The 11,748-nt window shown below is 42.5% G+C and overlaps 1 protein-coding gene across 2 annotated transcripts in view; it reads right to left on the reverse strand.

Annotated features, from left to right (window-relative positions):
• The window catches only part of LOC106061672 (uncharacterized), a 52,871-nt gene extending 41,592 nt beyond the window's left edge, over window positions 1–11,279 (reverse strand). Inside the window, exon 1 of one of the 2 annotated variants that reach the window (XM_056026555.1) lies at window positions 11,047–11,279. The gene's annotated coding sequence lies outside the window, so the exon portion shown is untranslated. The remainder of the gene's footprint in view (window positions 1–11,046) is intronic. The other variant, XM_056026557.1, reaches the window with a different exon arrangement.
• Window positions 11,280–11,748: the final 469 nt, after the last annotated feature.

Genomic DNA, 11,748 nt, shown 5'->3' on the forward strand with positions numbered 1-11,748 from the left:
GCCACGATGGCCTCAAGCACATACGGTGGAGTCGTGCCCCACCAAAAGACCGGCAATACCATAGGATGTGAGACAGGTGGCCAGCATCCCTCAGGTACGACGCCTGAGCCCAGCCCACTAGCCCAGAGCGCCACGATGGCCTCACGCACAAACGGGGGAGTTGTGCCCCCCACGAAAACCCGAAAGGTGACCGTACCAGGAGGCAAAGCTAGAGGACGTGGTACACCCTCATTCACCAGAACCCGAAAGGTGAACGCACCAGGAGGCAAGGCAGGGGGGAGTGGTGCCCCCCCACCCGGTTACGACCGAAGCAAACAGCTACGAATTATCCACCTCAATCTGAATCGGCAGTTCTCGCTGAAACGGATTGAGGTCTATACGATAGCAGAGCAATACGAGGCAGATGTCCTACTGTGCCAAGAGACTTTACGCTCAGACGAGGGGCCACCTCTTCTTTACGGCTTCACAGCCTACCGGTGTTCCTGCTCGAGGTGCCAGGTACTTGTAACGTTCGTACGTAATACGCTTACAGCCCGAGTAGTGGAATCCAGCGCCCCTGCGGGACCCGGTGGGACAGACACTTTGACAGTGGAGGTGTACAAATATGGTCAGCGATTCACATGCGTAAACCTATACAATCCACCTAAGTCTGAGTTGCAATTCAAACTGCAAGAGCCTTTTGGTACAAGGATGATCGTTGCGGGTGATTTCAACGCTAAGTCCCCAGCGTGGGGATGCGCGGACTCTGATGTCCGAGGGCGCCGGCTACTTGAGATATGTGACGAAACAAATCTGGTTGTTTTGCAGGGCAAAGACAGCCCCCCGACCTTTCTGCACACCGGGCATGGGGGTATGTCGCGGCCAGACTTGTCCCTGGTGTCAGCTGACTTAAGGTCACAGTCAAGAGTGGACGTGCTCAACGATGTCGGTAGTGATCATCTGCCGGTCTTGGTCACAATCGAACTCGGAAAGCTCAATGTGAGTACCCCATATACAGAACCAAAATGGGTGTATAAACGCGCTAACTGGGATCTGTTTAGGAGTGCATCGGATGTAGCTCTGGACGGATTGGATATTCAAGCAGATTGCATTAACCGGACTTACGGACTCTTTGTCAAAGCCATCTTAGGTGCTGCTCGAAAAGCTATCCCGAGGTCCTACGGGGGGCGCAAGTTTAGTCACTTTTGGTCTCCCGCACTGGCACGCCTAATCCGACTAAGGCGGGCTGCACGAAGGCAGCATAGTCGTCGAAAAACCGATGAAACCAGAAGAGCTTACAACAAGCTAACGGCGGAGGTAAAGGAAGCCATTGCGGAGGGTACGAGACAGAAATGGGCGAAGACATGTGCTAACCTGGATCTTGCGGACGGACGACAGGCATGGAAACTTCTCAATAACCTAACCAGGGCGAAAGAACCAAAAGCAGCTGCGCCCCTGCAAACGGCTCAAGGCTTGGTGGTCACTGACTCTAAACGGTCGGACGCTCTAAACCATGCCTTTGCGGCTATCTCTAGGACGGGTGAGAGGAGCGAAGTGTCGAAAGCTCTAGACAGCATCAGGAAGGCGAAAGCGAAACGCAGATATGTCTATGGTGAGGACGAGACGAGCACATTCATCAACTCTTTTACCTACGGAGAGCTAGACATTGCACTTCGGAAGTGCAAGTTGCGCAAGGCACCGGGGCCAGATGGGGTCAGCAACGAAATGCTGAAACATCTCGGTCCCATAGGCAGAAGGAAACTGTTGGATTTGATCAATCGTACTTGGACTAAGGGGGATTTCCCCAAGGCTTGGCGAGTGGCAACGATTGTTCCCCTGCTCAAAAAGGGGAAAATCCCAGATCGTGCAGAAAGCTACCGACCCGTCTCGTTAACGTCCAACGTCGGGAAGGCGGCCGAACGCATGGTCAACAGAAGGCTCACATGGTTTCTAGAAACGAAGGGTCTCATTGCTCCTGAACAGGGCGGGTTCAGGAGGCAACGAAATGCGATCGATCAAGTGACGTTATTCATGCAGAAAGTGGCGGATGGCTTCCAGTGGGGCAACACAAATCGACCTGGTCAGTCGACGCTAGCGGTATTTATCGATCTCAGGCAGGCCTACGACAGAGTATGGAGGCCCGGCTTGTTGTTGAAACTGATGAACTTAGGTGTCGGTTCACATATGCTTAGGTGGATCCAAAATTTCCTCACGGAAAGAACGGTACAGACTCGTGTTGGTAAGCACTTGTCGAGGAAACTTCCACTTGAGCAGGGGGTGCCGCAGGGATCGGCACTCAGCTGTACGCTGTTTTTGGTCTTTATCAACGACTTGCCGGCTCTTTTGAAATGTCAGAAGCTGTTGTTTGCAGATGATATCGTGTTGTGGGAGTCAGGGAGAGACCGTCAACAACTCATTGACACTCTCCAGCAGGCATTAACAACTATATCCTGCTACGCCAGAATGTGGAACCTTGAGGTAAACCACTCGAAGTCGGTTTACTCATGGTTTACGCTGGGCCGTGATATATTGAAGGAACCTGTCGAGCTTAGAATGGATGGCAAGATTCTGGAATGGGATAAAAAGCCCAAGTACCTTGGAGTAATTCTCGATCAGAAACTGACTATGTGCGATCATATTCAACAGGTAAAAGAAACAGCTTCCGAGAAGTTGAATATCGTAAAGAAACTAGCTGGAACGAAGTGGGGAGCGAGAGCTGACGTGCTGAGAGGACTGTACATGGGTGCAGTACGCTCTCACATGGACTACAGTCTTCCTGTTCAGGTCTGGGCCTCGCAAACGACCTTAGCAAGCCTAGACTCTGTCCAGAACCAAGCCATAAGACTAATCTGTGGAACCTTTAGGACAACGCCAATTGCCGCTGGCGAGATTATGGCAAACATCCCACCGTTGAAATTGCGCAGAGAACGAGCCGTCATACTAGCTCACGAGAGATATATGCGGCTGGAAGATGGATGCCCACTCAGAAGTCTGGTTGACAACTGGGAGGGTAGGAGACGCCTCAAAAACCGGCCTTGTTTCATGCATGTGGCACGCGGGCTGGTCAGAGAGGCGAATCTGCCGGTGGAGCGGGCTGCTCTTTCCCCGTCCGGTTCTATCTTTCCGATGGAGGCTCTCGGCATGCCGACGATACGGAAGAGCCTACTTGACCCAGTGGTGACGAAGCAGAGTCCAACCACACGGCTACTACAAGCAGCCAGAGAGACTATCGCATCATATCCAGCCGGAGTAACCACCATCTACACAGACGGTTCTGTGCGGACGCTCGAGGGAACTGTGAAAGCTGGGTACGGAGCGGTAGTTCGACTCTCTGGCAATCCCGAAAGTGACGAGCTCAGTGGTCCCTGTCAGCAGAAAAGCAGCCTCGAGGCTGAACTCGAAGCAATGTTCCAAGCACTGGACTGGGTGGCTACGATGGTACGTAACGGGACTGCGTCAGCGCACGACGTAGTTCTTTTCACGGACTCGGTGGCCGCACTGGAGGCCATAGAACGGCTGGATGAAGGTGCTAGAAGGGTATGGGACGTCCTAACGGTCGGAGGGCGTCTCCTACGATTCGGCGTGAACGTTACTTTGCAATGGGTGCCCGCCCATTGTGGGGTGGTCAGCCACGATTTGGCTGACCAGCTCGCGAAAACCGCGGTCGCAACGGCGCTCGAAAATGATGAACCGTACTCATATGAAAGTGTACGATCCCTAGTCAACCAGCGCATGTTGACACTTTGGCACGACGGCTGGGATTCTTCGGACAAGGGGCGTGAGCTTTATCGGGCAATGAGGAGACCAGACAGAAGGGATGCATGGTGGCAACTTAATCGTGCGGAACAGGCAGTCCTAGCCCAGTTCCGGGTCGGCCATTGTCCAATTGGTGCTTACCTCGGACGATGGAAGGAGAACTACGACACACGGTGTCGCCATTGCATGGAGGACGATGAAACAATAGAACACATTCTTTACGAATGCAGAGTTCTGCACGAAGGACGATTGGGACAAGCTATAGATAGAGAAGATACTGGTTCATGTACGACACAGAGGTTGTCCTTGTACGGGGACAAGGGAACCTTAAGACTCACTGCTCGCTTCCTCTCACGTGCTCTAAGGGAGTAACTCTCAGCATGTTTTTCGTTGTCAATGGGGTTTCTGACTCTAATGCTGTGTGTGTGTGCGGGGGGGGGGGTCGCGGCTAAGTGGGGGATTGTAAAAAGGGGTCGCCGAGCATAAAAGGTTGAGAACCGCTGGTCTAGGCAGTCAAGGTTATAATAAACAAAATAATTATTTTTATAGACTGCAAAGTGACTTGATGATATTAAAGCAAACTAGTTCCCAGCAAAATAAAAAATAATGTCAGTGCCCAAAAAAAAAAGTAATTAACTAATTCAAAGATTAAAATGTGGATAGTTTGGCTTTTCAAAATAGCGACAAGTCAATTGGTGACGGATTAAACCGAAGCGTTGTTGACACAACAGAGAACGATGATTTAAAAAAAATCTATTGTTAATGGAAGAAATCGATTTAGGCTCCTGCAATATGAGGCTAACAACAGCGTTCAACCATGGAAAGCTTTACTGCTCGTTAGCAAAGGCTCAATCCTTTGTTTGTCCAATGTTTGACATGTTTCGGATGTTCCTTCAGAGTTGAAGATAGTTTACTTCCTAGTCCAAACCTCCCACAGGACGACGGGGGATGGGAGCGGGCAGGATTTGAACCCTCGACCATCGATAAATCCGAACGACAGTCCAGCGCACAAACCACACGACCAGGCAGCCATCCGTTTACTCAGTGGGGCTTATTAGAGTTGTTGTTTTTTTTTTGAGGGGGTCCTTCCATGTCATTTTCGATAGCGCATTAGTGAGACATTTCCTTATTGATATCACAACGGTGTGCTGACTTATTACATGCATTAGACTATAGACTAAAACTGTTAGGATTACATTAAAAACTGTTAGAATAATATTTTAATTTTCTTAAATGTAATATCGTCCAAACTTAAAACCTCCTGAAGAGAAATTAATCCTTCTTAGATATGGCTAAATATGTAGGGTTTTGCCTACTTTGATAATTGCACACGTTATTCTCAGATCAATTAAAAACTTAAAACAATTATTTATTTTACCTAACAAAACATGAATCCATTACATAATTAACCCATTAATCAATTATTTATTGGTAATTAATTATCTTATTCAGTATTTAAAAGTGGAAATAACTTCTACATTATTGAGAGAAATAGTTGTAAGTGTGGAGTTTTTTTTCTCTCGGATAAGCATTGTTTCGTTTTTTTTAATGTATTTTTATATTTTGCTTGTTTTTCTTGTTTTGTCAAAAAAAAAAAAGAAGTGTGTGAAGGTGTGTGTAGTTGTAGGTGTGTGAAGGTGTGTGTAATAATACTGTGTAGTTGTAGGTGTGTGCAATAAAATTGTGTAGTTGTAGGTGTGTGAAGGTGTGTGCAATAAAATTGTGTATTTGTAGGTGTGTTTTGGTGTTTGCAATAAAATTGTATAGTTGTAGGTGTGTGAAGGTGTGTGTAGTTATAGGTGTGTGAAGGTGTGTGCAATAATACTGTGTAATTGTAGGTGTGTGAAGTTGTGTGCAATAATACTGTGTAGTTGTAGGTGTGTGCAATAAAATTGTGTAGTTGTAGGTGTGTGAAGGTGTGTGCAAAAAAATTGTGTATTTGTAGGTGTGTTTTGGTGTTTGCAATAAAATTGTGTAGTTGTAGGTGTGTGAAGGTGTGTGTAGTTATAGGTGTGTGAAGGTGTGTGCAATAATACTGTGTAGTTGTAGGTGTGTGAAGGTGTGTGCAATAATACTGTGTAGTTGTAGGTGTGTGCAATAAAATTGTGTAGTTGTAGGTGTGTGAAGGTGTGTGCAATAAAATTGTGTATTTGTAGGTGTGTTTTGGTGTTTGCAATAAAATTGTATAGTTGTAGGTGTGTGAAGGTGTGTGTAGTTATAGGTGTGTGAAGGTGTGTGCAATAATACTGTGTAGTTGTAGGTGTGTGAAGGTGTGTGCAATAATACTGTGTAGTTGTAGGTGTGTGTTCAAAAAAATGTCTAGCGGAGAGAGTAGGCCCATGTGGTAAAAGGGATTTGATACTTGTCAGAACTAAGGTTGAGTTCCACTTTAAGAATAATCACCAAAAAAATAAATGTAAAAAATAATTAGAATAAAATAAAGTGTCTATCAAGAAAATCTGTGTGTGGGGGGGGGGGGGAGGATGTAGTGTAGTATTGTCACTCAATAAAGTAACCATTAATATTTCACATAATCCTTTTGTGAATTTACATGAAGCATACGTGTAATGATAAGAATTTGTATGTATAATCTCCACACAGGCTGATAAGACGTAACAATTTAGACTATCCATTATAAGAGTTGAATGGTTCATCTAAATTTAAACAGATTGGGAATGAAACAATATTTATAAGATCTGGACTGGAGATAAGTCAGCACTGGTTCACACAGTCCTCATTTAATGTGATCTCAGTCATAACAATCGATAAATCTACGGCGCTGATCACACTTTAAAGGTAGTCGATAAAATGCGTTGTCTTGCGGAACGACCCGACACAGTGATCAGAAACATGCAATACAGTAGACCTTACTAGGTCCTATATAGCTTTATAACTGGGCTGCCTATAACGTAGGGGTAAAGTCAGAATCAAGGAATAAGGACTTCACACTTAATAGATGACGTCTTGTTGACTCTTGTGCAATATTTTATGACCTAAAAAGCTTAAGCGCCACTACTTAATAAGTTAATTGATGTAAAAAAAAAGTGCATTATTTTCTTTAAGTTTAAATAATCCAGTTCTGTTAATGTGTGTTAAATCGTTTTCAGATTATAAAATATTGAGCCCAGACATAATCGGTTGAAATAGTATGGTAGTGATGTAGGCTACTAGATCAAGATCCATTTCTTAAATGTCAAGAAAAAAGAAATGTTAATGTGTAAAGTACAACACTATTGTGTTTACAGAGGTCCAAAATGAAGATTATTACTTCCTAGTCCAGACATTGTGCAGTAGTGATAGATGATAGCAGATGACTGGGTACGAATAACTAGGGCCTACCTTCGTGACGAAAGTCCGATACGCATACCTCACGGTCGGGACCCAGATTTTCATAAAAGGCGAAAAAAAACTATCAAAAAGCTAGCATTTCTGTGTTTATCGGTGTACAAAATAATGGAAGTGTTTTGTTTTTTTCGTGCACTTTTAAGCACTGCAGAATCCGATGTTGTAAGCCAGTGACGCCCAACCTTTTTCAGCCCGAGAGCCAAATAAGTCCTCTACACTCTTCTCGCGGGCCACATCATTGCGAAAATGGAAATGCAATAGAACAGACGATATTTTGATTAGAAACAAGTTGTAACCAACATTATTTCTATAGCAGCTAGTTGGATATTCCAATTAGTTTTACCGAAACCAACTTCTGAATGACAGGCTGCAATGTAAATACTCCATTAAAACAGACATACTTTGCGTATTTTGTACAAAAAAGTAAAAACTGTTCACTTTTTTTTAAAATTGTGTACACTCAAAGCCAAGTTTTTGTTTGTTCAGCAGTCCCATTTCATCAACACTCCAATGTTGAACAGCAAGCAACCACTCACGTTGCTACCAAAGGAAGTCAACTAAAAATGGCAAGGACACGGTACTATAGTGTGATCAAAATTTTTGACGGGCCGGATAGACCTGCATCGAGGGCCGCATGTGGACCGCGGGCCATATTTTGGGCATCACTGTTCTAAGTTCTTCTATATATAGAACAAAATAATTTCAATATGGATGAAACGCCAGACTTTCACTCTCTAGCTTTAAACTTATATTTAAAAAACAAAACTGTAACTAACTATCGGCAATAAAGGAAATGTAATACAAAGATAATTGCCAGGCATTGAGATAGTGCTAAAGTTATAGCTCAACTCTCATTCATAGCCCTACATTTGGCAACAGTGAAGTTCGATTTAGCACTGACATTGTTTCGTTTATCAGGAAAATCTCCTATTGAATTATAAAATCAACGAATGAATTAATACTCACTCCCCATTGATCTCAGATAACATGCTACACCACTTTGAAGAAGAACATTAAGACCTATCTGTTTAAAACTTTTTAAGGTTAATTGTCATTATAGCTGACGTGTTTGTGTTTGTAATGTTATTACAGCGCCTTGAGCCTACATTTTGTTTGTTAGCAGCGCTTTATAAATAAAATTATTATCAATTATTGTTATTAATACTATTTCCGAATTATTTTTGTTGCCAGAGAAGCTGTGTCGGTGATATTTGTTGACCTATTGGCCACCAAACGAACAAGGTCATCCACCACAATGAGACCTTACGCTACAACTCTTAAACGACCGACGCCGTGATCTTGTAAGGACTAGTTGAAAACTGGAACGAAGTTGAAATTGAGAAGACTTCGACAGACTTTTTTAACGATGCTCCCTGTCTATTGCGACAGACGCTGTCAAACTGACTCTTATGGCATGTGTAGGTCTGATAGTTTGTAGTTGGATTCGCCAATAGCGTCAGTTCTTTCTTTAAGATTGACATTGTTATCTGATTGTAGGTATATTTCCACTGAGTAGGCCTAGATCTAATTGAAAGGTGGGAAAAGTGTTATACTATATGCTAGCCACCTGACTGAAATTGTCACTCTCAACTCTACCAGGTAACAAGGGAAACATTAATACTTATTTAGCGTGTTAAATGAAAAGTTAACCTTTCAGACCTTGCGATCTATAGGGAAGTGTTGTAAAGGTCATCTATTCCTGTGACCCACGGTTCATGAGGGTGTCATGTGGCCAGCACAACGACCAATCGCCATTAGGCCTTCTTTTCCCCAACTGATGTCAGGTACCCATTAGATCTGGGTGGACTCAGAGGCCCCTTAAAAATCCCAGAATTAAAAGCTCGGGACCCCTCGGTTCGGAAGCCAAGCGCTTTACCACTCAGCCACCGCGCCTCCATTCAGCTAGTTGAAGTGTTCTTAATTACTGTAGGTACACTATTTGTAGTACTACTAATTCTACTTATCACGGCTTGGAACCAAGTTTGTTTTGAAATATTTGAGGGTTTTTTTTTTTTAGTGTAGATTTACTCCTGCAACTAATACACTTATTTCAATTAAGTCTCACAACTGTTGCCGCTATTTGGAAATGACTGAGAGCTATATAGAAAAAGAGCATCAAGTCATTTTCTCTGAAACTTTTGAAACCTTACACAAATAAATCCTTTCCTTGACATACGAAATTCGTAGGATGTAATTATCTTTCTCGTTTAAATTATCATCAGTAATATGTAAGATAAGATATAGGCTGTAGATCTAGATGCCATATAAAAAAAAATTAACAAAAACTATTCAGAAAGCTTTTTTTTTATTTTATTAAATATTTCGTTTAATGGTGATCAATCGATACTGCTACCAAGGATCGACTTCAAACTTAAACTTTGTGGTTGGATCTTTGTGAGCTGGTGACGTGAAACGAAATGATGACTGAACATACACAGAAGAAACATAGTCTTGATTAGATCTTCTTCTTCTTCGTTCTCATTGTTATGTTGGAGCGTTCAGATGACTAGACCAATATATGAGATGAACTGCGCAGTGGTTTCCAAATCAGGCAGCTCTCCATATAGTTTTCTTTCTATTGGGGTGTTTTGGGGCCAGTGACTTATACGGGTCTCTTGGTAAAGAGAGCAGTTTTGGAGGACGTGGTCGGCATTCTCTGGTGATACTCCACATGGGCAGATTTCACTGGTTCCAATTTTGAGCTTCCGATACATGTGTTGTCGCATTCTGTTGTGTCCGGTCCTGAGTCGAAAGGTTAGACGTTGGTCTTGTCGGGATAGCTTATAGTAAGCGTCATCTTTCTTGTGATTTGTATGAGAGCTCGTCCATTTCTCATTTATTTTTTTTACAATTAATTTCTTCAATTCTTCTGGATAGAGTGCAGAGTTTATTTGTGAGTTAGATTAGATCTAAAACAAAATATTTGCAGACTTTTTCACCTTCAATCGTAATTGTTGTTTTTTAAACAGTAACAACAAAATTTGCCTTGTAATCTGCGATAATTTCTTTTTTTTTAAAATGTATATAATTTAATAATGGAAAAAAAAACTCTTTTGATTTTGCATAAAATCTTGATTATTTTTGGTATTTCAAGTTGTTGTTTTCCAGGACGAGCTAATCGATAGTAATTTAAATTCTATTGGTTTGTATGTACTTATAGCGAGTCCAAAGTCCACGTCTCTTTGAGACCCACCGATGGACAAAGAGGTTAATCCCCATGGATTCACTACTTCCTCAGCCATTATTTTACTTCATTGATCGAACTATCGGTGCTGGTGATCGATCATATTTTGTTTGAAGCTTTGTTCATATTTTAATTCTGTGGTCACCTAATGGATGAGCGTTTCATTAGATTGCGGTAATGAGTGGGGAAAAGGGCGATAGAGAGAATGAGAGAGAAAGAGAGAGAGAAAGAGAGAGAGAAAGAAAGTGATTGTGTGAATTGAAGAGAGAGAGAGAGAGAGAGATTCGTTCGAGAGATCAAGAGAGATTGAGAAACGAGTTGGTAAAAGACATAAAAAGAAAAATAGAGAGAATGAAAGAGAGTAAATGTGACAAAACGACAATAAGTGCGAAGAGAGAGAGAGAGAGCGAAAGAGCAAAAAAGAAAGAGGAAAAGAGAAATAGCAAAAAAGAGATAGGCCTATATTGTGAAAAAAACCGCTACTGCAAACGAAACAGAGAGAGAGAGAGAGAAAGAGAGACAGAGCGAATGAGATAAAAAGAGTAAAAAGAAAGGAACAAAGGAGATACATTAAGTAAAAGAGAGAAAGAAGGATCGATAAAGAGACAGTAAGCGTAAAAGAGATACAGAGAGCGAAGAGAAAGAAAAAGAGACAGATAGGTGGAGAAAGAGAGAAAAGATAGAGAATGATAAACGGAAAGGTTGAGGTAGAGAACAGTGAATAAAAGTCTAGTCTTACATATACAAACAAACAAATACAAACAAGTAACTCGCTTTCGTACCTGAACCAAAGTTTCTTGTCCAATATTGAAATATACCGGCATCAACTTTTTAATTCACCCCAAGTGAACAATCTTTTCAACTCTCTATGACTTATGACACAATCTCCAAAACATCTTGTTACAAAAATAAGAATAGACCAAACTCGTGTCCCTCTACACACTTCCTAGCGTAACCGTCGAGGATCTGAGCTGTCGGTCGAGTGAAGAATGAATATATGCAGCCTATTAATTCCTCGTCCATAAATCAATAGTGTACTATAATGACGTATCTAATATATGTACTGAGTATAGATAGGGTTGAAAAAAGGGGGGGGGTGTAGATTAATGCCAGTGGATTTCACGTAAGCTTAGGCCATACACTGCAACAAATGATGTGTCTTCCAATAGTAACCAGGAGACATGGGATCTTTTGTACCTAAACTGTTGAGGAGACCCCCTCCCACCCTCTCCACAAACACGCCAACCGTACCCCACTCTGATTCAAGCGCCAATATCAGGACTGGGGGGGGGGTATCTGCAAATGTATTGCTGGGATTACGTCCTCGATTTTCTTGTTTAATTCTCTAAAGAATGGTTTCGCTGAAAGGGGGAGATAATACCAATATTAGTTGTATAAAATTTGAATTAAGTGGAATTACAGTGGAGTCCAAATTAAATCTGATATGATGCACACTTCTGCTCTTTTGATCTGCATATTGTGTT

Source organism: Biomphalaria glabrata, chromosome 4 (genome assembly GCF_947242115.1).
Source record: "Biomphalaria glabrata chromosome 4, xgBioGlab47.1, whole genome shotgun sequence".
NCBI classification, from domain to species: domain Eukaryota; kingdom Metazoa; phylum Mollusca; class Gastropoda; family Planorbidae; genus Biomphalaria; species Biomphalaria glabrata.